The 26,539-nt window shown below is 33.8% G+C and overlaps 1 long non-coding RNA gene and 1 pseudogene across 1 annotated transcript in view; both read right to left on the reverse strand.

Moving 5' to 3' along the window:
• Positions 1-26,539, reverse strand: part of LOC120590858 (uncharacterized) — a 459,896-nt gene that overhangs the window by 238,167 nt on the left and 195,190 nt on the right. The gene's annotated exons all lie outside the window — the stretch shown is intronic.
• On the reverse strand, positions 2,032-2,147 carry LOC120591033 (uncharacterized; annotated as a pseudogene).

Here is a 26,539-nt window from a genome sequence, read left to right on the forward strand (position 1 = left end):
AACATCTGGAAGATTATGCCTCGTTTCTTCTGGACTTCTATCTTTTCCTTTTTGTAATTATACATTGTAATCTTTCTCTGTAATAAAATGTAACTGTGAGTATAATAGTATGGCTGAATCCTGTGAGTCTTCAGCATATTGTTGAGACCGAGGGTAGTCCTGGGGACCCCCAACACTGGGCAGTTACCCTATGAAGGAATAATTGCTGATAGATATTATTTTTCTAGGATGGCTAGTGAAGGAAAGTAAGAAGAAATCTGAGAGAAGAAACAGAAAAAAGCATTGTTTTAGAAAACAAGGGAGGGTGGGTGGATGGATGGATAGATAGATGATAGATAGATAGGTAGATAAAAGAAAAAGAAAGGAGAAAGAATGAAGGGAGAGAGAAAGAAAAAGAGAGAGAGAAAGAAGGAAGGAAGGAAGGAAGGAAGGAAGGAAGGAAGGAAGGAAGAAGGAAGTTGAAGGAAGAAGGAAGGAATATGAAGGAAGGAAGGAAGGAAGGGTAAAATGAGGGTGGAAGAAAGAACAGAAGGAGATAAAGAATGAATTTAAGTGCTTGAATGAAGGTATCTGAAAATCAGTGATATTCATGAAGAAAATAGTTTCAGTAGAATGAAAACAAATTACAAAAGGGTTTAAGAATCAGTAGGATACAAGGAAGCAAGCCTTAAATGTAGATTATTCACACAATTTAGGGGGACGAAAGAAAGAGGGCAGAGTTTAACTCAGTCATAGGGATAAATTTTCTTTTTAAAAGGATAGTAATAGGACATGTGAGTTCAATCACAAGACCTCGATTCAATTTCTGCTCTGTCACTTATTGTCTATGTAATTAATACTTATTAAAACAATTTCTCTGGACCCATCATCACATCTGTAATGAAATGGGCTAATCCTATTAATATTTGCTTTCCCATGTGCTTATTGAGAAGATCGAATGATAAGATTTTTGTGAAAATACTTGGAAAAGTCTAAAACACTAAACACACTAAATATGATGCAGTATTTTTTACTTCCATTTTATATGTAAACAATGACAAGAGAAAAGTTCTGAGATGTCCTAAATTAAACTGCTGCAGGCTAGAGGGTAGGAAGAAGAGACAAGTGAGGTTAATCAGTTAACAGCTGAAGGCCAAGAAACCAACAAAAGACTGCTCACATTCCTGAACATACACTGAAGCTTTTGAGTTAACTTCCAGGCTGATACTGCAGCTGTTATCCAGAAACAATAGCTGACCACCAGATGCGACCACATCCTGCTTAAGCATGGACTTTCTGGCCTGTTGCCCATACCCAATCCAGAAGCATTAAATATTTCTCACTTACAGACTAGCCACCTATCCTAGAACTGTCACTGTCTCTGCCCACCCCATCCCACCCCACGCACCCCCCAGCCATCTACAACCAACATAAATTCTTTCAAAACAATTTACATCTTTCTTCCCCAAACTCATTTTATAAAAGAGCCTCATCAACCCCAGGACTGTGGACACGTCTTCTCCATCTAGCCCTGCTGCTGGTGTCTTAGACTGCATGTCCCAGGACCTGGCCTTTTTTCTGCTTCACATATGGCTCAACAAACCCTTTCTTTCAGGATGACCTTGGTCTTAAGGTTTTGAGTTTAACAACAGGAAATATAATAAGATGAAATGACAAAAAGAACCTAAAACACTCTTATTCTCTCCGGTTTTAGTTAATGGGTATTTAACATGTGCATGTAGTAATGTATAAAAAAAATGTATCATTGAGATATATAGGTCTCTTTACCATTGCTTGTGAATTCTTAGATTTACTGAAGAAACCACAAGTTGAAACTTTTCATCTCCTATTATATTAATAAACAGAGAATGCTTGCAATTTAGGTTGGAAATGAACCTCAAATATCACCCTTTGTGTGTGGGGAGCTACTATTTAACCATCAAATAAAGATACTATATAACAGATTAAAAGCTTAATTCTAGTGTATGATTTTCTAAGAAACCGGAAAGATTGTCATTTGATTTGCCTTCCTTTTTTTATTATTATTATTTATGCCTGCAGCACCTGGTCTTCCTAGGTGGTCTCTCATCCAAGTACTAACCAGGCCCCACCCTGCTTAGCTTCCGAGATCAGATATTGGGCTTGTTCAGGGTGGCATGGCCATAGACCATGGCTCTACTAGGGCATAAACCCAGGACCTTCTGCATGTAAGGCAGACGTGCTAACCACTACACTATGGAACCACATGCATTGATTTGCCTTCTTGATCAATTTATTTTTCACAAAATCTGAACCAACAACCATTTAAATAATTGTATTATATAGGCAATTTTCAAACATATACCGAGTTCCAATATCATTTTTTTTCTGGAAACAGTTGAACTAGCTTACAGTTGAGTTGTTACTTTTTATGGCAAAGATCTTTCTCATATCTTTTTGATAAACGCCATCTCTGAAATGCTCTGGTCCCATAAACATGAGGCTCTGTCACCTCTTGACCTACAGAGGAGAATACTGGCATCAACAGAACAAAGAATACTGAAATCGGTATCCACTGTGTGAACTCAAGGAGAAAACACCCTTAACTCTCAAAAGTTCATTACACGGAATTGGCATTATAAAACAAACTGTCCAATTCCAAACTGGCCTCATTTAAGGATAGCTTCCCTTTAGTTTGCAGTCTAATAATGAAAGTGCTATACTACTAAATCTCTTCAAAATACCATGCTGTTTCTAATAAGGAAGATAGCGAGAGTGAATCCAACAAGGGGAACACGGAGGAAAGACCAGTGAATGAGAATATGTGCAGACAGACCCACGGCGAAGCACTATGTTGTAAATCACGCTGTTGTCCTTTCTCCCACATATATTTTGATACAGTCTTAAAGTTAAGTAGCCCTTAAAGGGACAAATAGTAAAGAGACATGCTCACGATAACAGAAAGTAGAGCTGCCAACATCTGTGGTCTCAAGAACTAATTATAGCTCAAGAATAAATTCAAGGTCAAAATCCATTTTTTACAATTGTCTTTCATAGGTTACAACAAATGTTTTCTTTCTGAGAAAATAATTATTGAGGAAATTTTAAAATCTCTTCCTAGATACTGAAATGTAAAATGTGCAAACACATCTGAATAGGACACCTGTCTTTTTAAAATATATGTATGGTTGCTTATTTAATATTAACGAGTAGCTGGTTCATAGATTTGGCCTTTGGAACCCAACAGTGGTTCATTTCAGAAATTGTTTTTATTCATAAGCAAAGGCAAAAGACAATCTGGCAGTCAGAGGTAATTTCGATTTTTTAAATTTTTATTTTCAAGTGTATATTCATGGTATCTTCCTAGAGAAAGCCAGAGTTACTCAATTCATAGTAACTGAACCTCATCCCAATGGTCCTAAAGGAGAGGGGAATCTCAAAAAACCCAATTTTTAAAATCCTGTTGGAGTTCTGGTATAAACCAACTGCAGACTGCGAATTGAGCACATAGCATCTGCCCATAGTTTACTGCTTTCAGAGAACTGCTAGCATGTTGACGAACAATTATTACACTGATGACAACAAACAAAAGTTTTCTCACTATTTTAAAACTCAGATATCTAGTTTAAAGCTTTCTCTCCCTCCCTCCTACCTACCTTCTCTCTCTCCTTTTCTTCCTCTTATCCCTCCCTTCTTCCTTTCCTCCCTTCTTTCTTCTCTTCTTCCTTTCCTTCTTCCCTACCTCCTTCCCCCTTCATGCCCTCCCTCACTCCTTCCCATCCCTCCTTCCTTCCAAATAGAAAAGGTGGAAATATACCAACTGAGAATATATTATGTTAGAAAAAAAGGACAGATTGGTAATAAAATAGCTAATTGATGCTTGCTGGTGTGGTTAAATAACTATTGAGAAATTGTTTTGTTTTTTGTTTTGTTTTGTTTTGTTGGTATAACATTAGGCCAAACAGACTTGGTGGGACTGTCAATTAAATACATATTTGAATTATCTTTTAAAGCATGAATTTATTTAAACTTTATTTGTAAATAGTCCCCACCATTCCAGTAATGAAGACTGGTATTGTTTAAACAACATTTTCAAAAATTTAGAGCACTTATTATTCATCTCTGATAAGATACTTACCAAATCTCTAAATATTGTCTCTTGGTTTATGAAAATCTCTGTTACTGTCAAAATAAAATCTAAATTACTATGTGCATAAGGAGAATAGCAACGAGCGTACACAGAGATTATTAGATTTTCACTTATATAATTATTTCCTTACTGTCCCCTCTTTTCCCTCACCAAAAACAATATGCTGAAAAGTATATTGTTTGTTTTATATTTACCAATTAATTCAGACTACCGTTCTCTTCCTTAGAACCACTACTTTCTGGCAGATATGAGAATTGGGTAACCAAATTTCTTATTCAAACCCTGAGGAAAGTACAATCTCATCAATGATACATCAATGAAAGTATCATTGATGAGATTCACCATCACAGTTCATGTTGGATAAAGCTATGTTCAATCATCACGGGTTCTAAAAAGTCCTTACTGTTTTTCTATTTTAACTGCATTTCCATTAATGCCCAAGTAAGGGAGTGATAAGATTCATTTGACCTACCACAGTAATATGGGAATTGCCTGGGAGCCACTGGCCAGACAGAGACTATATTTCCAAGCTGACCTTGCAGCTAGATGTAGTCATGTGACTCGTCTTTATCTCTGGAATGAGAGTTTATTGGTTTGTACCACATCTAGGCTAAAAAATTTTTTAAATTGTTGTATCTCCTTAACAGGCTTTCTTCTCTTTTACTGCCTGGAATGTTAATGAGAAGAGTGACTTTGGAAGATGATCCTCCGAAAACGGCAGAGCCATTCTCAGTCTGGGTCCCTAAATGACTAAGGAGAGCAGTATCATCTGTCCTACCACACTGGATAATTATGTGAGAGGGAAATAAACTTTAAGTCGCTGAACAGTCCAGGTCTTTTTGTTATAGCAACTAGCACTGCACTCACTAAAACAGTAATAAACTGTATTGTTTAAAAAGAATCTATGAAGACACTGCCAAATGCTGCTGATTGTGGAGTAACAGCGATGCTCGCTGACTGCAGGCGAGAATGCAAAATAGTGCAGCCACTTTAGAAGATAGCTTGGCAGTTTCTTATAAAATGAAACATTCTTCTTACCCTATGATCCAGCAATAGGTCTGCTTTCTATTTACCCAAAAGAGTTAAAAACGTGTCCAAACAAAGGTCTGCACATGGAGGTTTATGGCAGTTTAATTCATTAATGTCAAAACTTGGAAGCGACCAAGATGTCCTTCAATAGGTGAATAGATAAGCAAATTTTGGTATATCCATACAATAAACTATTATTCAGTGATAAAATAAATGAATTATTATGTCACAAAAAGACATAGAGAAAGAAACTTTAAATGTATATTCCTAAGTGAAAGAAGCCATTATGAAAAGGCTATATATTCTATGATTCCAACTATATGACATTCTAGAAAAGGCAAAACTATAAAGACAGTAAAAAGATCAGAGGTTTCCCAGGATTCCAAGGAAAGGAGGAATGAATGCTTGGAGCACAGGTAATATTTAAGGTGGTGAAACTATTCTGTATGATACTGTAATGATATATATATGGCATTATACATTTACCCACAGCCATAGAATATACAATACAAAGAGTGAATCCTAATGTAAACTATGGACTTTACTTAATAATAATTGTAACAATATTGGTTCATCAGTTTTAACAAATATATACCTTATTAATACAAGATGTAAATAATAGGGGAAATGAGTGAAGAAGGATTGAAGAGTATATGGGAACACTCTGTACTTTCTGCTCAATTTATCCATAAACATAAAATTTCTCTAAAAAGAGGTGATTAATTTTTTTAAATCTATGCTTCCTTTTCATCATTAATACATCTATGCGCGCGCACGCGCGCGCACACACACACACACACACACACACACGGAGGCAGACACAACAGAGGACCTGCTGAGGAGGTGAGGAGAGACATAACTATAGAACCTAGCTGACAAAAAAATGATGAAAATGGAACAAGGGAAACATGAAAAGAGAGGGAGTTGAAGCATCAGTGAGATGGCAGTGGGAGTATACAACCCATTATGCTTGCATAGGAAAGAATTAGAACACGATGTTGATGGCTGTCATCTCACCCTAACTAGTACTGTCTGCTTGTTTGTGAGTGGAAAACCACAGTGGTAGTAGACTCTCAATATCATTATCTCTTCATGACCTCTTCAACTATATCACTTTGTCCCTATACCTGCAGCTTAAACTATAGGCAAAACAATTTTATCAAAGCAATATTTAAATAATATTTACCAAGCTTGATTGTTGATTTACATTATAGACACTTTCATTTGACTACATAATTTAATAATCCTATTTTAAAGATAAGGAACTACAACTTAGAACGTTAAATAACTTGGGTAAAATTCTCATGAGTTCAGGGCTTGCATTTTTAACATTAGTGACTTGACCCCAGAATCCACAATCTTATACAATATACAAGTCTGCCTCATGGATTCTGAGTAATTGTGTGTTACCAACAGTAATGACGGCTTCTGGAAAAGACTCATGCTTAGCAATCAAATCCCACTTTATATGGAGCCCCTCTAAAATGAGTTTAGCTTCACCAATCATTTGTGCCTTTTTCTTCTTGTACAAGGTTAATCTCTTTGTTTCTTTCTCCGAAAGGTCATTTGCCTAAATCCATAGCACTGAAGCCCCTGTGCTAGCAACCACCATGCTAGTCATTGTACCTGGACCTGGATACTCTGGAATTCATTATAAGATATAGCAGCCAAGGATGTGGAAGGAAGTGGAACTATCATCTTCACAACCTGCAGCTTTCTATGAGGTCATATTGCCTAACAAAAATTGTTTGAGAAACATGCAATATCTCCTAACAAGGACTTGAATAATACAGACATGCTTATGGAAGACAAATGAGAAGTGTTTACTTCTTGGAATTAACCACGCCTCCCAAAATAGATTTTTGTTAGCTCTTGACCCAGATTTTTAGATGTATGCACAATCTATTGTTTCCAGAGTTTGCCTCAGTCTCGCTGAAAGCCCTAGGGTTGGTTCTGGATAACTCGTGTGGTCTGCTTTTTTTTTTTTTTTTTTAGATTTGTAGTTTTCAGTTCTGTTAGTTTTTAACCTTTATAGATAGATTTTTATAGCTTCTTTTTTGTTGAATATTTCCTCTCATTCTTTAAGAGATCAGAATGCATGGGCAAAGGGTTTGTTTTCCCTGATGTAGGTCAGCAAAAATATTGCTTGAGAAGATACCAAGACTTTTCTATAAAAAAAATAGTTTTTCGGCAAAGGGACTTAAAAGAAATAAAAACTATCACGAATGCTCCCAAATAATTTAAAGCAACAGTTACATTGCTGCAGTCACTATGTCTCAAAAGAACCTAAGACAATGAAAACAAACAAGCTTTGTAAAAGTGCCTTTCACAAGAGGAGGTCAATAAATGGCACTTTCTTTTAATCCAGGAATCTAAGACCTGGAGTTTGGGTTACTTTCAATGGTTCCAATCGCAAAGACCATTTCATAACATTGGAAAAATCATAGGAGTAAATACTACCACTCCCAAAGTGCATCGATACTATTCATTGATGATATTAATTCAGCCACAATGAGTGTGCATTAATCCACTTCAATACGCTATCACCATGTGAGTGCCTGACCCCTAGTGTCTAAAAAGAATATTTGTCCAAAAATGATCTGGGAACAAAATGATGGCCAATAAAATGGTGCCTACATGAAACCAAAGTATAGTCCTAATTTAATAGAATAACTAGAATGGACAGCATTTGAAATTTCAGTAAATCACCTCACTTGATGTAAAATTTCCTACAGAATAAATGCTAAACAGGGAAAATAAACTTTGGTACCTTTTTAGGTGTTCTGAGATTCAATTTCCAACATGAGGGCTGGGAGGTTCCCCCCGACACCAAAAAACAAACTAACATCCAACTGATGTCTAAGAATTCAATTCAATTCTGGCACTGCCCGTAGATAGCATCAGATTCCACAGGTTAGGTTCAGTCCTCCATGACTGCCCCCAACCCCCAGAATACACCCCACTTCAGATGCCAGTCACAAACCCAGGCTGTTACCTATGCTTCTGATACCAGTTATAAATTGGAAGTTCCAACGACTCCCTCCTATTAAAGATGACATTTACAAGTCCAGGTTATTATCTGCACTTCTGACCAACTAGCTATAAATCAAAGGTTCCCACAAACTCCATTTTGGGTTCCATTAATTTGCTAGAGCACCTCACAGGACTCATAGAAACATTTTATTTACCAGATTACTGGTTATGATAAAGAATGTAATTCAGTTAAAGGGAAGAGATGCATTGAGCAAGGTATGAGAAAAGAGAGCTTCCACAGCTTCTCCAGGTTCTCCACTCTCCTCGACCTCTGCATGATCATCAACCTGCAAACTCCCTAAATGCCTCCTTTTCAGCTTTTATAGAGGCTTAACTAAATAGGCATAATTGATTAAATCGTTTGTCAGTGTTGATTGATTCAACCTCCAGCCCCTCTCCTCTCTCAAGAGGTTAGGAGATAGGACTGAAAATTCCAACCCTCTAAACACTTGGGGGAAAAAGTAATAAAATAAAATGTAAAAAAAACCCTCCTTGATGAAACAAACAAACAAACAAACAAACAAACACTTGGCTGGCTCCATTGGCAACCAGTCCCCTTCCTTAGGTGCTTCCCAAAAGCTACCTCATTAACATAACAAGAGACGACTTTGTCATTCTTAATACTTTGGAAATTCCAAGGGTTTGGGGAGCCTTAAGCCAAGAACCGTGGACAAAATACGTATGAGAAATATATTTTGCTCATCTGAATAACCAAATAGATGTTGCAGTTTCATTCTTCACTGTATTAGGAAAAGGCAATTTAAGTTGACTCTTAAAAAGCCATTATGTTTCTGATGGTGTGTGTTAGTTTGCTTTCAGTATTTGCTTACCGTGCCCATTATGAAATGGAGTGAATTCTTAGCTTCAGATCCTTGTAGATTAATTACTCCCTTATTTCTCAGCACTGTCTCTGAAGGATATATGGATTCAAAATCCAGCACTGGAAAGCTGTTTTTTTTTCTTTTGTTGAGGGGATGCAAGCCTTTCATAATTTCATCAATGACCCAAATACCAATATTCACAGAGAAAGTGTTTTTTAAGATTTTTCCGTTCAGAGAATAAATAGTGATATATGCCATAGAGTTAAAGCAAGCTACAAACACTATAGCCAGGGGGCAAACTCACCTTCCTATAATAACTTAATTCATTCAATCACTTCAGAACTTATAGAACACTCAGGGTTATGGCCCCAAAATGAGATTTTAGAAAGCATGTGAGGTCCTTAAAAATGTCTGGAAGAGTCATGTGAGATACATTTCCATACAAAATAAACATTTATCTTTTTCTCAGGGAGAGTACAAACCTATTTCTCTTTCGAAAAATGAAACATCACTGATTTACATATGGTTACAAATTCTGGTTTGATTTCCAAAATAATAAATGTTGCCTCATGTTTTTTTCCAGAATTTTCAAAAGAAGAATGATGTAGTACCTGTATTTGTGCAAATACTGTATGCAATATATAACCAGTGACTACTTAGTATTTGTTGGTTTTCCGGCTTTGTTTTTTAATAACAGTTTCCACTCAATCTGAAATAGCAACAGCTTGAAGAATCATAATATAGGCATAATTTCTAGTCTAGTGGACAGATATTCCATGCAAGTACACTAAACATACGTAATTTCTGTACAAATTGTATAAAATTTGCATCTGTGACACCGTAGAAATGGCAAAGACCCAGGCTGCTGATACTTTGCTTCACTGCCTTTAATGTAAGTCTTATACCAAAATAATGAGACAACAGAAAATTTAATATTAATTTTGTGTGAGCCATTCAAATCTTTTTCTCACTTAAAAAAAAAAGACATTTTTGTGATTTTACCTAAACTAATATCACCTTACCAGAGATATCACTCTTTGGGTTTATGTACATTAAACTGGAGCAATGCAAGAGAAAAAAAAATCGTGCGCTATCCAATATTAACCTTAGCCTAGAGCAAAATAATAAAACCTCTGCTTGGTAAAATCAACCTGCTTTTACAAAATGTAGCAGTTGATTTCTTTTTCAACAATTGATTTTTATTATATTCCATAGTCAAGGTCTCCAAGTGAATTTAAAGATTATCTGCAATATGTATTCTTAGAATAAAACTGATTCGCTTATAAAAATAGTTTTGGAACTATTTCTGTAAATGTATCTTCCAGTTTAACATCATCAGTAAAAAGAAATCATGCATTTTCAGTGCTGATTATAGCAAAAATAAATTATAATGATGAAAGTGATTTTCATAGCAACATAAATACACTAATTGTAATAGAAAAATATGGATATGGAATTAATTGTGATATTAAAAAATAGAAAACAACATTTTTTCCTCTTGGACTTGTGTTTGTGGCCTTGACTCTTCCATTGTTTGACAATAGCCTCTTGTTCATGTCACCCCAAATTTACCATTTTTCCCATGCAGAACTTTCTTGTGTGTGAGTAGAAGTAGCAGTGACACTCTAAAAGAAAATTCCATTTTCTACTCTTAATATACCAATTTTACATCCTGTCTGCTACAGCTTAACACTGAGGTGGACCTTTAATAAATTGTTTCTCCTCTGGAAGGCAAATATCTGCTATACTGACACTTCAGAAAACAGCTTCTGGTATATTAGTGGGTCTTTAACCCTGAATTTAAAAAGCAAACTTTTAATCTGAAAATGACCTACTGCCCTGGCTGCCCTGGGGCCTTGTGGTCCTTTATGAGACACTGTCTAGGCTTGCGCTTGAGCCCATGTAACTCTTGTGTCCTCTCTTACTTGTCACTCGTTATTTCCTAGGAAAAGCAGATTGAGAATAAAGTCAGTTTTAAAAAAATCTTGCTATTAATTTAATAATGTAAAAGTGTCAGCATTCTTGCCCTCTAATACCATCCAATACAGTGCCATTTCCCAAGACACTGTAGTTCATTAGCTGAATAAAAGCAGCTCTGCTGGTATAAATTTTTAAAGATAAGTTCACCTTTCTCAAGGAGCAAATGAAAAGGGCAAAGCATGACAATTTCTCATTTTATAATGGGAAATTTATTCAAGACTTTTTTCTCCATTTATCACTGAAGACACATTATAATTAAATGCCTTCATTTGCACATAAGTAGCCTACAAACCTTTTTTTCTAATTCTCCAGGTATTTACAATGCGTTTCTTTCTATTTTATGCTTTATTTTTACTCTCTTCACTTATTAAGCAGTTTGACTCAGAACCTGCATTAAGAACATTGGTAATGACAAAAGGGCTGGTACAGAATGATTTTCATTAAGTCCTGCACAAGTAAGCAAAATCAAAATAAGAGAACTAAGTTATCAAAAAAAAAAAATCTTTGTATTTCTACTCCCTAATTATCAATATGCTGATTGATAATTTTTATGACAATATTGACAGAAAATAAGACACTAAAAATTATTGAAATCTGTTTCTAAATAATTTATTACATCTTCAGTACAAAAATGATAGTTATTTTCCTTAAAACTGAAAAATTCTATCACCTAAATAGTTTGGAAGCCCAGGTATATGTGCCTCATCACATTATATGCCTATGCCTTCTCCTTTAATTTACATAGATGTAGTTAGGTTTGCATCCAGAATCAAAAAAAAAAACATTGTCATGAAATTTTTCATTATGTTAATAACTAGTATTTTTGTAGTTGCCTCTTAGAGGCCTAGCACAGAACTATATTACTTTTTTTATTTGTTTCACTTTATAGCATAAACATTTCAATTGTACCACTTAATTTCCCAGTTGAATTATGTGTACCAGTCATTATGCAATACAAAGATCTAGGCAAAGAAATTGAAAGAGTAGGTTCTAGTCAAGGTCTCTTTGACCTTGAAGAAGACTAATAACCTCTCTAGATTCTCATATTCTGAAAAGCTCCATATAAATACGACCATTAGTAGTAGTAGTAGTAGTAGTAGTAGTAGTAGTAGTAGTAGTATATATTGATCTATAAAGTGCAAGTGTTGAACTGAATGATCACTGAGGTTATTTCTATCTCAAAGTCTATGACCATTTACTAAAATATATATAGTACATTTTTCATTATTTTAATCAATTTCAAACATGATTATACACAAGAACAATTACCTTATATGTCACTAAATAGACAATATCTTCTATATAGATATTCAGAGAATATTCTGATATTAATATTCAACCTGAGTGCAGCATTTGATTTGAATTTCTTCTCGATTTAACAAGATGAAGGTTATTTCCATAGGTCATTTGAAAGGTAATTTTCCCTCGATTTTCAATAAAAGCATGAATTTTACTCAAAGTTTGAACTCTAGGTCAACTTTCTAAAGGTAATGAGTAGAAAAATTGATTTTCAAGAAGGAAAATCTTTAAATTCTTGATTTTATAAAGTTTTTCTTCCTGGGTTTTCCATATATTTCTTAATTAAACCTGTACTATCTGATTAGTGATTTGTGACTTTTAAAAAACTATAGAAGCCTTTCTTTAAAGAAGTTACATAAAAGAATGGTAACAAAATGTATGTGAGACAGACCACCATACATCCCAGAGAAATTTACAATCGAATGTCCTCAGAATCTTTTCCAAAGTTTATGAATATACAAGGGGTCAGTAATACTAATGTAAGAGAATTTCTATAGAGAAAGATCTTTCATAGTACCTTGTCTGTGTTCTCACTCCCTCTGGAAGATATAAAGGAGAGGTACTTCCTGTCTGTTTGCATTAAGGTAAGCTATGAAACTTTTAGGAGAATTATTTAGAGATCTTGGCCTTGTGATTTGAAGTGTACAGGGACTAATGTCTGACTCTTATCTGCAAAAACTTAAGCATCTAAGAATTTTCATCTCTCAAATAAGACAATCTAGGGAACAAGACATGAGCTGACTAGTGTCATCAGTGACAGAACCAGGAGTAGGTGGACTGTATTGGGATCAATTTGCTGCTGCACTGAGATCATTTCTGTGTTAGTCTGGGGTAGGCATGTGAGTTTCCTGTGGGAGAGATGAGGCCATAGGAAGAATAAGACAGCAAAAGATCTCAGCAGAAACAACCTAGATGTTTATCACCAAGAGCTGAGAAATTAACCCAAAGATACCACAGGGAATAGAGTCAAAAATAATGCCAAACCTCAAGTCAGGGCCTCTGCAAAGATACTTTAGGATAGAAAAAGTCATATTTAATTATCATCAAGGCCAACTAAGAACTTCAGCTATAACCATCTTTAAAACCAAATTCAAAGGTTTTGTCAATATCCTCAATTTTACTTCTAAAAATTGAATTGAAACTGTGTTTGCAAGTTAAAGTGGTATTAAGACTAACCTATTTATTCTCTCGAAGAGGACATAAAAGGCATGAGGTCAGCTAGAACTACCATCTTGGGGCAAGGAAAGATGATTATCCCACTGAACAAAGTTTAAAGATAATGAAAAATAAAAATAAAATTATATTTTGATTACTTAGGACTCATGCTTTTCCAGTGCCCTGCCCACTATCTTAATTCCTCTTCTCTCAATATACTTCCAAAAACACTTCGCCTCTCACCACAGATTATTTGAAAACCACATTGGGTATCATCGCTACAGTAAAAGACATTCTAAATATCCAAAGTTAATCGAATTTATCTTTTTATGATGACCCAATATGTAAAATTTCACTGACGTAAATTTTTATATCAAAGTATAAACTCAATAGTAAAATTTTGAATTCATGTTTATAGAGTTAAACAGAATTTCTAGATATTCTGAGAGTTTGAAGCCAGAAAACTTTAGAAATGACTTAGAAATATGGCATAAGAGAATACCCCCAAATCAATCCATTTACCAGCAAAATTTTGTAAGAGAAAAAACTTCTTGCAAGGCAAAGACACTGACTCTTAGATTGGCTGAAGGTAAAAATGTGAATTTGTGGGGAGAAGATATACTACACACAAGTAGAGATGCAAAGAGTAAAGAATTTAAACCAGAAATAAAACAAATTAAAATGGGAAAAATTCACATATTATTTAAGATAGAGAATGATTTGTAGGCTTTAACTAATGGAATTGTCTTTACTATTCACAACTGTGATACATTTATAATTTCATTTACGTAAGATAAGGAACCATCCAAACAAGGAGCCATGGAAGGAACAAAAAAGAAAATATACAGAAGAAAATACCATAAACTCAAGTTCTGATTTGTCTTTGGTAACCCTGTATATTTTTAAGAACACATTTAAGAAGTATTTGATGAATATCACTGAGAAATTAGTTTGTTATATAGTGTTTAATTGTATATGAACTTCTCAATTTTTTCCCCAGCAAGCTTCAGTTACATAGATTATCTCTAATTGTATTCAGAATTAGATAAATCAAACCAATGACACAATAAATGGATTCTTCACCTGACTTCAAGTTCAAAAAAGGTGAATAATATATTTTAATTGATTTTAAACAATAAAGAAATTTGAGGTATCTTTGTACAAAATGAAATGTTTTATACTAGACCAAATTATTCTGATGCATTACCTTTCTATTTAAATGCAATCTTAATGTAATTTCTATATTTTTTCTCCTAAAAAAAAACCACACACTCGCAAATGGAATGAAGAAAAAGAGAGATAAGAGAGAATCCAAGAGAAAAGAAAATCTCAAACAAATGTTTCTGTGATTTGTTGGAAAACACATTCATTGAAAATATGATCAGTCATTTAGAGTTTTGATTAAACAAGATACAAATAAGAAGAGATGAAGGTTCAAAAGCGTACAATGATAGAATTGGAGGTCAAGGTTACATTTATTCATTATTTTACATAAACTAAGACTTCGAATGTTATCTAGTTTATAAGCTCTGTAAAAATGAAGTCAAGACAGCACATAGTAAAATGTTAACAACTGCATAAATATTACCAAAAACAGAAGTGACTTAGCCTATTTACTGGATAAACTGCTATATGAAACACATACACACTCATGCAAACACACACACACACACACACACAAAAGTGCATATGCATGCGTACACACACAGACTCAAACATAAGAGAGAACTCTCCTGGAATGACAGCTATTCACTTAGGGAAGAGACTTCATCAGTATTTCGACAGTTCAGGTTCAGAGGGACGACCCTACTTCATTAAATCTTGCCTTGTATTTTTTTTAATTCCATATTTTTTTAAGGAAGCAATATTCACAGTTTTAATTTATTTACACTTAACTAATCAAAATGTTGCTTTCAATAATTCTAGATATGTAAGAAACTGAGATTTTTTTCTCTTTTTTTTTAATGATTGAAATTATGCTTTGGTATAAGAAAGTCAACTTGAATCTTGAAAGGTATGCACTCAGGTCTCAGTTGAGCAGTGAGGCACTTCCACCAGATCACCTATTTTTTAGGACATTATTGCTGCTAAAGAATTTATCCTCTATTAGGTTTACCAAAGATAATGTACATTTTAAAAATGTTTGAACAGATATTGAGACAATATATAGATTTAATGGCTTACCAAAGATAATACAACCTAGCTGGTAAATAACATGCGTTTTAAACTGGTAAAATATTTGGGTGTGATACACACTGATGAGCTTGAAGACCCTGTGGAGACATTGCAATCTGTTGTGTAACACAGAGTTGATATTTACACGGGAGTTTTTCTCTCCCTTTTAAAAATGTTAATTTTACAAACCCAAAGAGCCCTGAAAACAAACACTAAGTACGTAAAAATAATGATTCTGTTTACAACTTTTAGCAATGAATTTCTCAATAAAATTCAAATGCATCTGTTTTCTAAAGGATATAAAGGTGTTTCCATTATTTTATGCTTATTAAGTTGTAATAGCATCAAATGCTACAGGGGAGTATCTTAGCTGACTTTGCTAAGCCATTAAGTTATTATTTCTAGTACAGAAAAATTGTCTTGCCACAGACTTAATCTAGTTTTCAGATTGTGTGAACTTTGAGGTCACAGACCGATATACTATATGCCAAATTCATTCCCAGACATAATTTCTGTGGCCTCCATGGTTATAAGCTATTTTATTGGTTGCCAACATTTAAAAATTGGGAGATTTTGCACACAAAAATATTAGATTTCAAAGCTTTTTGAAAAATTGAAGAAGTCTAGCAATATATGGGTTTGCATTATTTTAGAAAATAAGCTGCAGAAGCTGAACGGTGGCTCTCCTTTTACAAGGTAATTTACTCTCAAGTACACTATGGTTACTGCCATTTCCCACTGTCCTGAAATTATGAAGGTGAATATCAGTTACTATTTATGACAAGTCTTTTTTTACCTTAAAATCTCACTATGCCCATTTATACTACTGCCTACTCCCTATGAGAGGTATTTAAAACTTTGTTTTATCTGTTCGGTTTCTTCCTGAGAAATCCATACAACCTTTTCTATGATCACTTAATATTTTCACTACTCACTCAAAAAATCTTCAACATTGGCTGACCTGTATTATCATGTATCTTTTTATATGTATTTTCTTTCTCCCCCAATGAACTGTAAGCACTAGGAGAAGAGGAATTATGACTTATTAGGTATTTATGTTCTCAACTTTCAAAGTATGTCCAAAATATACTTAACTCTTAATAAATTATTGGTGGTGCTATTAATGGTGAAACTCAAAATTTTCTTCAGTCATAATCTCTAACAAATTTTATATTCTTGAGGTGATATGATGCTACCTAGAAATACGGTCACTTCAGAAAAGAGACAAATAGTGTCAAACAATGCTCATTTGAGAATATAAAATATACTTAAGCTACACAAGGCACTACAGTATTTAACATATTGAGACTCTTTTAAATACTTAAAATAAAATTGACATTCTATGTCCTTACAGAGAAAACCTGATCAATTTGATTTCCACATTGTGCCATGTTCAGAGTTATTGATACTGGATTTTCCCTCCATTCTAAACAGCAACAGGCAACATACATGAAGCAAATGTCTTAAGATATTAAACAGAGAACATAAGTCTGTGTAACTCAAGGGAAAAAAAAAAAGACTCAAAGTGACTCTCTATACACATCTGGTTCTCTGCCAGGGAGCACTTCCTGCTATATTAAAGGAGGTGGAACCCAAATAAACTATCAATTTTCTGAGCTGAGGAAGCAGAAATCAGAGGTCATGATCTTGGTTTATGGCAGGTATAAACCAACCAGGAGGTCATGGAAATAAGAGATCAATAGAAAAGCTGAGATAATAAACTTGCCACACATCTGTCTGACCACTAAACTACATATGAGTGTGGGAAACTCAGGAAAACTCAACCAAAATGAAAGCCAGGGGAGACTTGAGAACTTGCAGACTTTCAATATGTTCTTCAGCTCACACACAGACTGGGTGGCAGAAAGGAAAAATATTATAGACTTAAGGTCTCTGAGTATGCATAGCCTCTGCCCCAATCAGTGGCTGAGCACTCAACCACACAGATGCAGAAGATATCTCTAGGGAGGCAAGAAAAAAATTGAGCAGAGATATCAGTGGCTGTACACCACTATGTAGATACAGATTCTGCCTTTAAGTACAGGCAAGTTAATGAAATATACAAAAATAAAAACTTTTAGAGAAATAAAAACAGGATCCAGAGTTGCTGCAATATGCTACTGACAGTACTTAGTTTTCAACAGCAAGGTAATAAATGTGACCAATGCCCATACTCAGGAAACAAAGCAGAAGCTGATGTGATCTATGCTTCCTCGGCTCAGTGAAACCACTTGGGATGAGAACACAAAGCAGTTACTCTAAAAATGTTCAAAGAACATGCTGTTACTAAGTCAACAAATAGGGGGTATAAACAGAGAAATTACAAAGAACTAAATAAAAATTAAAGACATTAAAGGTAAAATAACTGAAGTGAAAGTTTCAATAGATGGGCCCCAAAACAGATTTGAGATGGCAGAAGTAAGAAACCGTGAACTCAAATAAAAGTATAAAATTATCCAATCCCAAACCAATGAAATAACCTTGAAAGCAGCAGAAAACAGCACCACATATCACATATAGAGGAACAATAATAATGACTGCTAATCAGAAACATTGCAGACCAAAAGGCATGAACAATATATTCGATGTTTTAAAAGAAGAAAACCATCAACTAAGAATTATATATCCAGTTAAACTATTGTTTAAAAATAAAAGTAAAAACTTTACTAAAAGTATCTAGGTTTTTGTGGACATAAATATATTTTCTTCTCTAATACCTTTTAATAATACGACTATTTAAAGCTCAACTGTAACATCGTACTTTCTGGCTCCTAACACAACCTTAATCTTAACATCAAGGCACAACCAAATATTTCCTAAAAATGGATCACAGACCTAGTTGTAAAGTCTAAAACTATAAAATTTGTAAAAAAAAATTGTACAAAATTATGTGACTTGGTTAGGCGAAAATTTCTCAGTACACAAAAACCAGGAATTTTAAAAATAATTACTAATTTAATGAAAATTAAAAATTTTTGCTCTTGAAAAGACGCCATTATCAAAATGAAAAGATGAGCCAGATTGAGAATAAATATTTTTTTAAAAATATATTTAATACAGGAATTTTATTCAGAAAATAAAGAGAATGCATACAACTGAATAATGAAAAGATCGTCAGCCCCACTAAAAAATGGACAAATGATTTGAGCTTACACTTCACCAAAGAAAATGTGCAAATGGCAAAAAGCACATGAAAATATGCTTAACATCTGTAGTCATTAGGGTAATATGAATTAAAATCACAATGAAATATCACTATAACCCACTAGAATGGCTAGAATTAAAAAGACTAACATTATCAAGTGTTGGAGAAAGTGAAAAAGTGTTACACTGGTACAAAATGTTTAGAATGTAAATGGTAGAGTCACTTGGGAAAATATTCTAGAATTTTTGTTCATGATTAAACAAACACCTAACATGCAACCCAGCAATTTTACTCCTAGATATCTACCTAGGGAAATGAAAACATATATCCACACAGTCTTCATAGCAGAAATATAGATAATAGATAAAAACTGGAAAAAATCTAAATGTCCATAAGCAGGTAAATGAACAATGTAGTACCAACAAACAATGGAATACTACTCATCAATAAAAAATAATGAAATATTGATGCACGTAACAATTGGAATGAATTTCAAAATCATTATGTTAAGTAAAAAGTCAGATAAATAACTACATGCTACATAATTTCACTTATATGAAATTTCTAGAAAAAGCAAATGATAGTGATAGAAGACAAATCAATGGTTATTCGAGTTCAGGAGTTGGGGGGTGATTTGTAAAAAAAAGACATCAGGGAAGTTTTTATTTGATAGATATATTCTAAATCTAAATAGCTGCATAACTGTCAATTTACTAAAATTCACTTTACACTTAAGTGATTTTTATGGCATAAAAAAATTATGCTTCAATAAAACTTTAAAAAATTCACATGCAAAATATGAAAAAAATCTGAATGTGTCAGTGCCTAATAAGAGAGCTTCAAAATACATGATGTATATACTGACAGACCTAAAGGAAGAAATAGACAAAACCACATTCATAACTGGAAATACTAACACACCTTCAGATTGATAGACCTGGTATACAAAAAGATCAATAAGGATATACAAGATTTAATGGGAGTGTTCGTTTGTCAAACTTGACTTGTGTACTCAGGATCTGTTTATTTCACTGTAAGATTTATCTTAACAATGAAAACCTGAACCATTCAATAATGCAGTGGAAAGAAGACCAATAGAACTGGACAAAATGGTCAGTATATAGGAAAGTCAGAGAGTAACATGTCTCAAGTTAGAAAAAAGAAGAGCAAACAAACTCCAGATAAGTACTCTAAATTTCTAAGGTACTTTTCTTTGTCACAGCTATGAAACATTTATCTAGTCTAAAGCGCTCATGGCATTAACAAGATTTCCAGAACACAAAATGTTCATTTTGAAAAGATTACTGGAAAAGATGATAGATTTGACTTCGAAAGTAAACAAAAACTTATAAAAATGCCATCAGTCATTTTACCAACTGATGTTAAATGATAAGCCAAGAAAACATACTTGAATCAATGTAATATATAAAGTATTCGTGTAGTTAATATGTGAAGAACTAAAAAAAAAATCAACAAGAAAAAAATGAACAATCTCAATAAAAGCTGAAAAAAAGATGATGCGCAATCTTCAACAGAAAAATATTGTTCTGCAAATACATGAAAAGATATTCATCTCAAGAGTAGTTAAAAGTACAATTAAAATATAATTGCATGCCACTGAGACAATTCATGTTACATATATTATTATCTACAGTTATTTTTGAAGAAGTGAATTTAAATGTACATTGTGTCTGCAGAGTTCTAGCAGGAAAAAGCATACTAAAACTGAGTTACTGAAGAGAATTTAATAAAGGGATCGTTTACAGAAGGTATGAGTAGATTTTACGAACAGCAACAAATAAAAACACCCTTACAAAGAAGGGTGCTCGATGTGCTCTATGCCACATCTAGGCTGGCAGGAGCAAGGGAAGTGAGCAGTTGCTAAAATCCCCAGGGAAGAAGGGGAGCTATGTGGCACAGACCAATTGACAGAAGCTACAGCCTTTATTCCACAGCCATTAGCTACCCAGCAGGGAGAAAGGCAAAAGAATTAATGGTCCACTTCATTTTCCTTCTTCCTTCTGCTCTCCAGTGGGTGCTTACTTTCTGCTGAACTCAACCAGAAGCCATAAGGGAATGGAGATCCACACAGGTCAGACTTCCAGGACATAAAACTTGTGAAACCAAGCAGAAAGTACATGAAGAGGAGCAAACATCAGATTACCCACAAAGACATACTCCTGCAAGGAGAAGTGGGGGGTTGATGCAATTTTCAAGATCTTTCACAAGATAATTTAATGATGCGCAGTAAGACCCTCAAAAATATTGCTTCACTTAGTATTTCTATTTCTAGGAATGCATTCTAAGGAAAAAATGTGCATGATTTCTATACAATTATGCTTACTGTAGAATTATTTATTTTGAAATATTTGAAATATTATTTCAACATTAAGTAAAAACCATATGACAGAGTATCACCTGTCATGCATGTTCTACGGGAATTATCTAATGACATAGAAAACTGTTTACAAAAATTGTTAAATTAAGAAGCAGAAAAAAAGACTATCTATACAGTATGTTAGCACCCTGTGGGCAGAAGCTTTGTCTGTTCACTTCTGTATTTTCAGCATCTAGAACAGTACCTAGCATATAGTGTATGGTATATACAAGTATATGTGCATAAGGAAAAATTAAAGAACATATTTCAAAATGTTAATCACGCCTCTTACTAGATGGTAAAATTGAGAGTGATGTTTAATTCTTAATGTATGCTTTAACTTTTAAAATTATTTTATGATAATAAAAAAATCATTTAGGAAAACAAGGTAGTTTCTGAGTTTTGCAGCATCATTACAGAAATCCTATAAAAGCCTCCAGGATCCTGTGAGGTCTGCTCTGCTTCATCCCACTGAGGTCACTCTGCCATGAGTAGGAAATCCCCTAGGAAAACCTAGAAATAGAGATTAAAATCCCAGGGGAAAAAAATAATAAAAAATCTACTCCATCCTTCCAGCATTGAAAACAGTGGCAAGAATTTTAATCTGTTGGTAATTATAATTTCAGTTTCCTGGGGTTATACTGAGTTATCTGTAATGACAGGAGCCTTAGCATTAGGTTTCTTTTCTATAAAAGGTATAAGATAGTTCACAAAGATGAGAGTGAACTACCTTTCATTAAAGTTAAATATTATAACGGAACCATTATAAATACTTTCAAGGATAAACATTAAAAATTCTAAGGGGTGATAAAAACCAAGTACAAATCCTTCATTTTACAGATTTAGAAAATGAAGCTCGGGAGCATTCTGCAATTTGCCCTATTCTCATGGTACAGATAGGACAAGAAGCTCAGTCTGCTGAGTCCTGGTCTAACATATTACTATTTTTGGTCTATAAAAACCAGTGTCAATAAAAGTGCAAATCTCTTTCCATGTCAATCTAATTGAAACAAAAGTGTTATGTAATAGAAAACAGAGTTGAACTGGCCATTTAGAATTAATTTGCTCTATGCATACATTCTAATTCAAATTAATTGGTATATTTTTTAATTGTCAGTTTCAAATTGTTCTAGGGAGCCTTTGGTTACCTTGAAGGTGCCTGAGGGGTCAAAAGGAAGGTTTATCAATCTAGGTCCGATCAGGAGACAAAAACCACACAGTAGTTTAAACAAGAGAAATTTCATAAAAGAAGTTATTAAACAATGATTATACAGTAACTATGAGATGTAAAGGAACTCTAAAGAGTATTGTATTGCTTGGAAAGAGACTATCCAAAGAAGGAAAACTTGGGTAGGAGGTTCTCTCTGCATGGCTGAGAATGAGATAACACTGTAAAAGGCATGGTTATAGGCCACTGGCAGTAGAAAGTTTGCTGGGATTCCCGGCCCAGATCTGGACTACAGACATTGGGCAAACAAGAAATGAAACTGGAGCACAGGTGAGCTGCTGCTGGTGGGGAATACACTGCTAATCAATGGTGTAGCTTCTGGAACAAGAGGCTCCTTCCTCCCACAACGTCCCTCCAACACCCTCTCCTGAGAAAGCTTAATATTGTGCTCATAGCAAGGAGAACAGTTTAAACTTTAAAGGAATCCAACCCACTATTGCAGAGCAGATATTAGAGTACAATTTTAGGCTGAGAGGCAATAAATTGATATGTGGGAAAGTAAGCCTAGCAGGTCCGACTTTAAGTCCCTGTCTCCAACATCCAGAGCAGTTCTACTATTTAGTATTTAATAGCGGTTCCTTACAAAATGCAATTGAAGTTTAAAAACATTGATAGACATTACAGAGGAAAAGATAGGATGACATACAAATTTCAATTTTAGATTTAAAGGAAACTATTAACAAAATAAAGACGTTAATGGCATTTGCAAATTCTTATTATAAAATAGTTCAGACTACAGGTGGAAAGAGGACCACGAAAGGGAGCTCCAGAAAAAAGAAAAGTGCAACTAATAAATAATCTATGCTTAAATTTTTGAAAAAAAACTACTGTCCTGTGAAAAGTTAAGTATTTTAATAAAGTTGGTAAGTCATCAGAAATCAAGCGAATAGAAAAGAAGGGCTTTTTCTGAAGTTATATAAGAAAATAACTTCAAAAATAATTATTGTCTGGTCCTTGGTTTGCTAGTGAAGGATATTTATGTAGTCATGGTAAACAGTAATTACAATGAAGATTGTGCTACAATTTCATCAAATTATTGGGGTGAGAGAAAAAAAAAAGAGATATTGGTATATAAATCCTAGTGAACCAACCAGACCAAAGATGATATAATTACAAAAACAGAGAAATCGATAGTGCATAAAATTTCTTTGTTTTAGAAATATGAGAGAAAATAACAAATGCCATAAGAAATGGACAAAGGGTTGCAAATGCTTCTGGGAAGTAGAACTAGAGGTATGAGTAAGAGGAAGTCATTTTTTTTATTATAAATATTTTATCTTTACTTGATGTTCAAATTATGCAAAGGTTTTAATTTGATAAGAACTGGCCAAATCTTATATATATTTCTACAATGCGAAAGTCATATGCAAAACACTGGAACATAATATCCTAAAATATTAACAGCGATTACTCCTGGGTGGTATAATTCTATATGGCTGCTAAATGTGTCTCCATACTTTAAATCCTTCTAAACTTTACAAAATAAGTACCATCAAAAAAAAACATGTAATAGAGCAAGCAAAGGGTTTAGTCATTAGATTTACAAGAAAGGAAAGAAAGGAAAGCAAGAAAGATAAAACCAGTGCAAAAATATCATACCATCAGGCAAGCAACATTAAGGGGCCATTGTAAGCCTAGCACCCGAAGCAGTAAGTAAAAAATGATTAAACATTGCCCAGTCCCTCGATGCATTTAAAATTAAATGAAAGAAAAAAAATAGAGGAAAAAATAAATTTAAAAAGTTAGATATAAGACTTTATTTAAAAAAAAAAAGTAAAAACTAACAAAAATCTCAGTGGACAAGAAGTTTAAAGTTGAAAATAAAAAAACTTTTTCTCTTATTCCTGCTCCTAGTATTAAAAATAATTAGTTGTAAATAGCTCTCCTATAAAATTGTAAAGATTACTATAAACTCCATAAAGGTATTATTCAATATGCAAAATGCAATACTGAACAAAATTTTCCCCTGAAGTTTCATTTTATGGATTCTCAGGACATCTGCTTATTCTAATACCAGTGGTAAATGCTTGAATTGGTTTCAAATATCAAGTCAAATATCAAGTCTCTGTCACGTCTGCCTTTAATTCAAATGTGAATTAACCAACATGTTAATTAAGTTTGAATGTCAGAGCCCCTTCCTTTCATGACTCCTTCTACCAACATGTTCTATATTCTTTTTTTTTTTTGCAGGATTTGCAAAAGTAGAACAGTTTAAACAAAATTGGTCAAGACTGCTGGCTCTTTCCACTCCAATTTGTCCTCTAACACACCTCTGCTTATATATGATCACATTTGGAGTGGCTATGAAGTAGTAAGCTGGAAACAACTGAGTTTGATTTAGTTAGGTCTACACATATGGATTACAGTCATATCTGTGCATATTTTAGTTAGTGCTACCCATCCCGGTGTAGGTATGGCTTCCAGGAAATTCCCACAATGCACAGTTTTAACTCCTCCAGTGTCGAGACACAAAGGTTCAGAGCAGAGGTTTCATGGAGCAATTAACATGTCCTACTGAGGGTAGCACTAGAAGAATGAGGGTAATAGAAGGGAGAAAAGGTTTAAAATATAAAGCAGAAGCGAGCGTGTGGAAAATTCCATCAAATCTTACATCTCATAAATAAAACTTTTGATATACTTTCTATATTTTATAGCAATAGTGCAACATTTATCTGACATTATAGTAATGAGGTGTGAAGCTGAAAGAAAAATTTTAAAGTATCAATAATGGAAAAAAACTAATTTCAATCTAAAGACAATATCTCTCTAGTCTTTGTAGAAAATATTATTAAATTATAGCCATATGAAATGGCAAAATTCGAAGCCAAAAATAAATAGGAAAGAGATAGTTATATCAGGCAATTTAATTAATTAAAATATAATGACTTTTTTTCTGGGTTTTACAGTTTTACTGGTATTTGTCAGCTTTTTAAAATCTGTGATTTGTTACATTTATTTTCTCATCTTAAGTGTTCAGTTGCATATTTAATTTTGTATTTATTTCCTTTTTCTCAAAGTTTCTCAATTTGTGTATGATCGAGGCTTCATAAAACTAGAGACACCTTGGATTTTTAAGTTATTTTTTCAAAACATTGATCATGCCATGTTCTGAGATTCTTATAAAAAAAGATTTATACAGTTGATCCCATGTTTGGATCACCTTCTCTTAAAATTAATGGGTCTATTTTTCCCTTTGTGCCCCATGTGCAATGAATTCAGTCTCAGAAATTGCAAGAAGAAAATATTCAAGAAATTTAACAAAACATAAAGTGGGAAGTCAAAGAAATAACAGAATTAGTGAGAAAATATTCTATGCACAGAGTCTAAATGGCAGCTGCTCACTTTTCCAATCTATGCTCTCATTTGTACCCACATTAACCTTTAAAGGTAGCTGACCCCATTTCGAGATAAAAAATTGTACCAGGCCCCTAAATAAGAATGACTAAACAAATAAGAGAACACAAAACAAAAGAGAGTCCTGGAAACAAAGAAAAGAACATAAATAAAAAATAGATGAACAATCTACAGCATAAGAAGAAATATCTTAGAAAATGAGTTTAAAGAAATAGATTTCTATCATCTCTATTGATATTACAGGTATCTCGATTTCTCTGGGAAAAAAATGAGAAGTATTTAAAGAAGAGATTTCAATTCACAAAAGAAATTAAAACCGTCTGGTAGAATTTAGAAAAGAAATGGAAAAGGGAAACAAACATATTACCCAGGGGTATCCTGTATTACATAGATTAAACAACTGAATAAACATAACTAGAAATACAGACACATAGTGTGTGGCCTTGAGAAAATTAAAAATGGAAGGAAGAACAAAGACAAAAAGACGAGGAGATAAAAAAAGATAAAGGTGATGATATGGAAACAAATATTCAACAAACATACTTCTTGTCTGTAAAGCTCAGAAAAGAAAGACTTGAAGTGGTATACCATGTCCCAGGGTAAACTGAAAGAATACCTCAGAAAATATGTCCTCAGGAAGGTGTCGAGATTGAGAGATGAATAAAGGCTCATGTAGGCACTCTAGCAGAAAAAAAATAAGTCATATACAATAGATGAAAAGTCAAGTTGGCATCAACCTTCTTCACAATCCCACCCACAGCCAGATGAATGGGAAGAAACAGTTCTTTCTTCAGTGTTGCCAACTGAATGTACCATTTGTAACTGTCTTGGAACC

This window comes from Pteropus medius, unplaced genomic scaffold, assembly GCF_902729225.1.
Source record: "Pteropus medius unplaced genomic scaffold, Ma_sr-lr_union100, whole genome shotgun sequence".
NCBI classification, from domain to species: Eukaryota; Metazoa; Chordata; class Mammalia; order Chiroptera; family Pteropodidae; genus Pteropus; species Pteropus medius.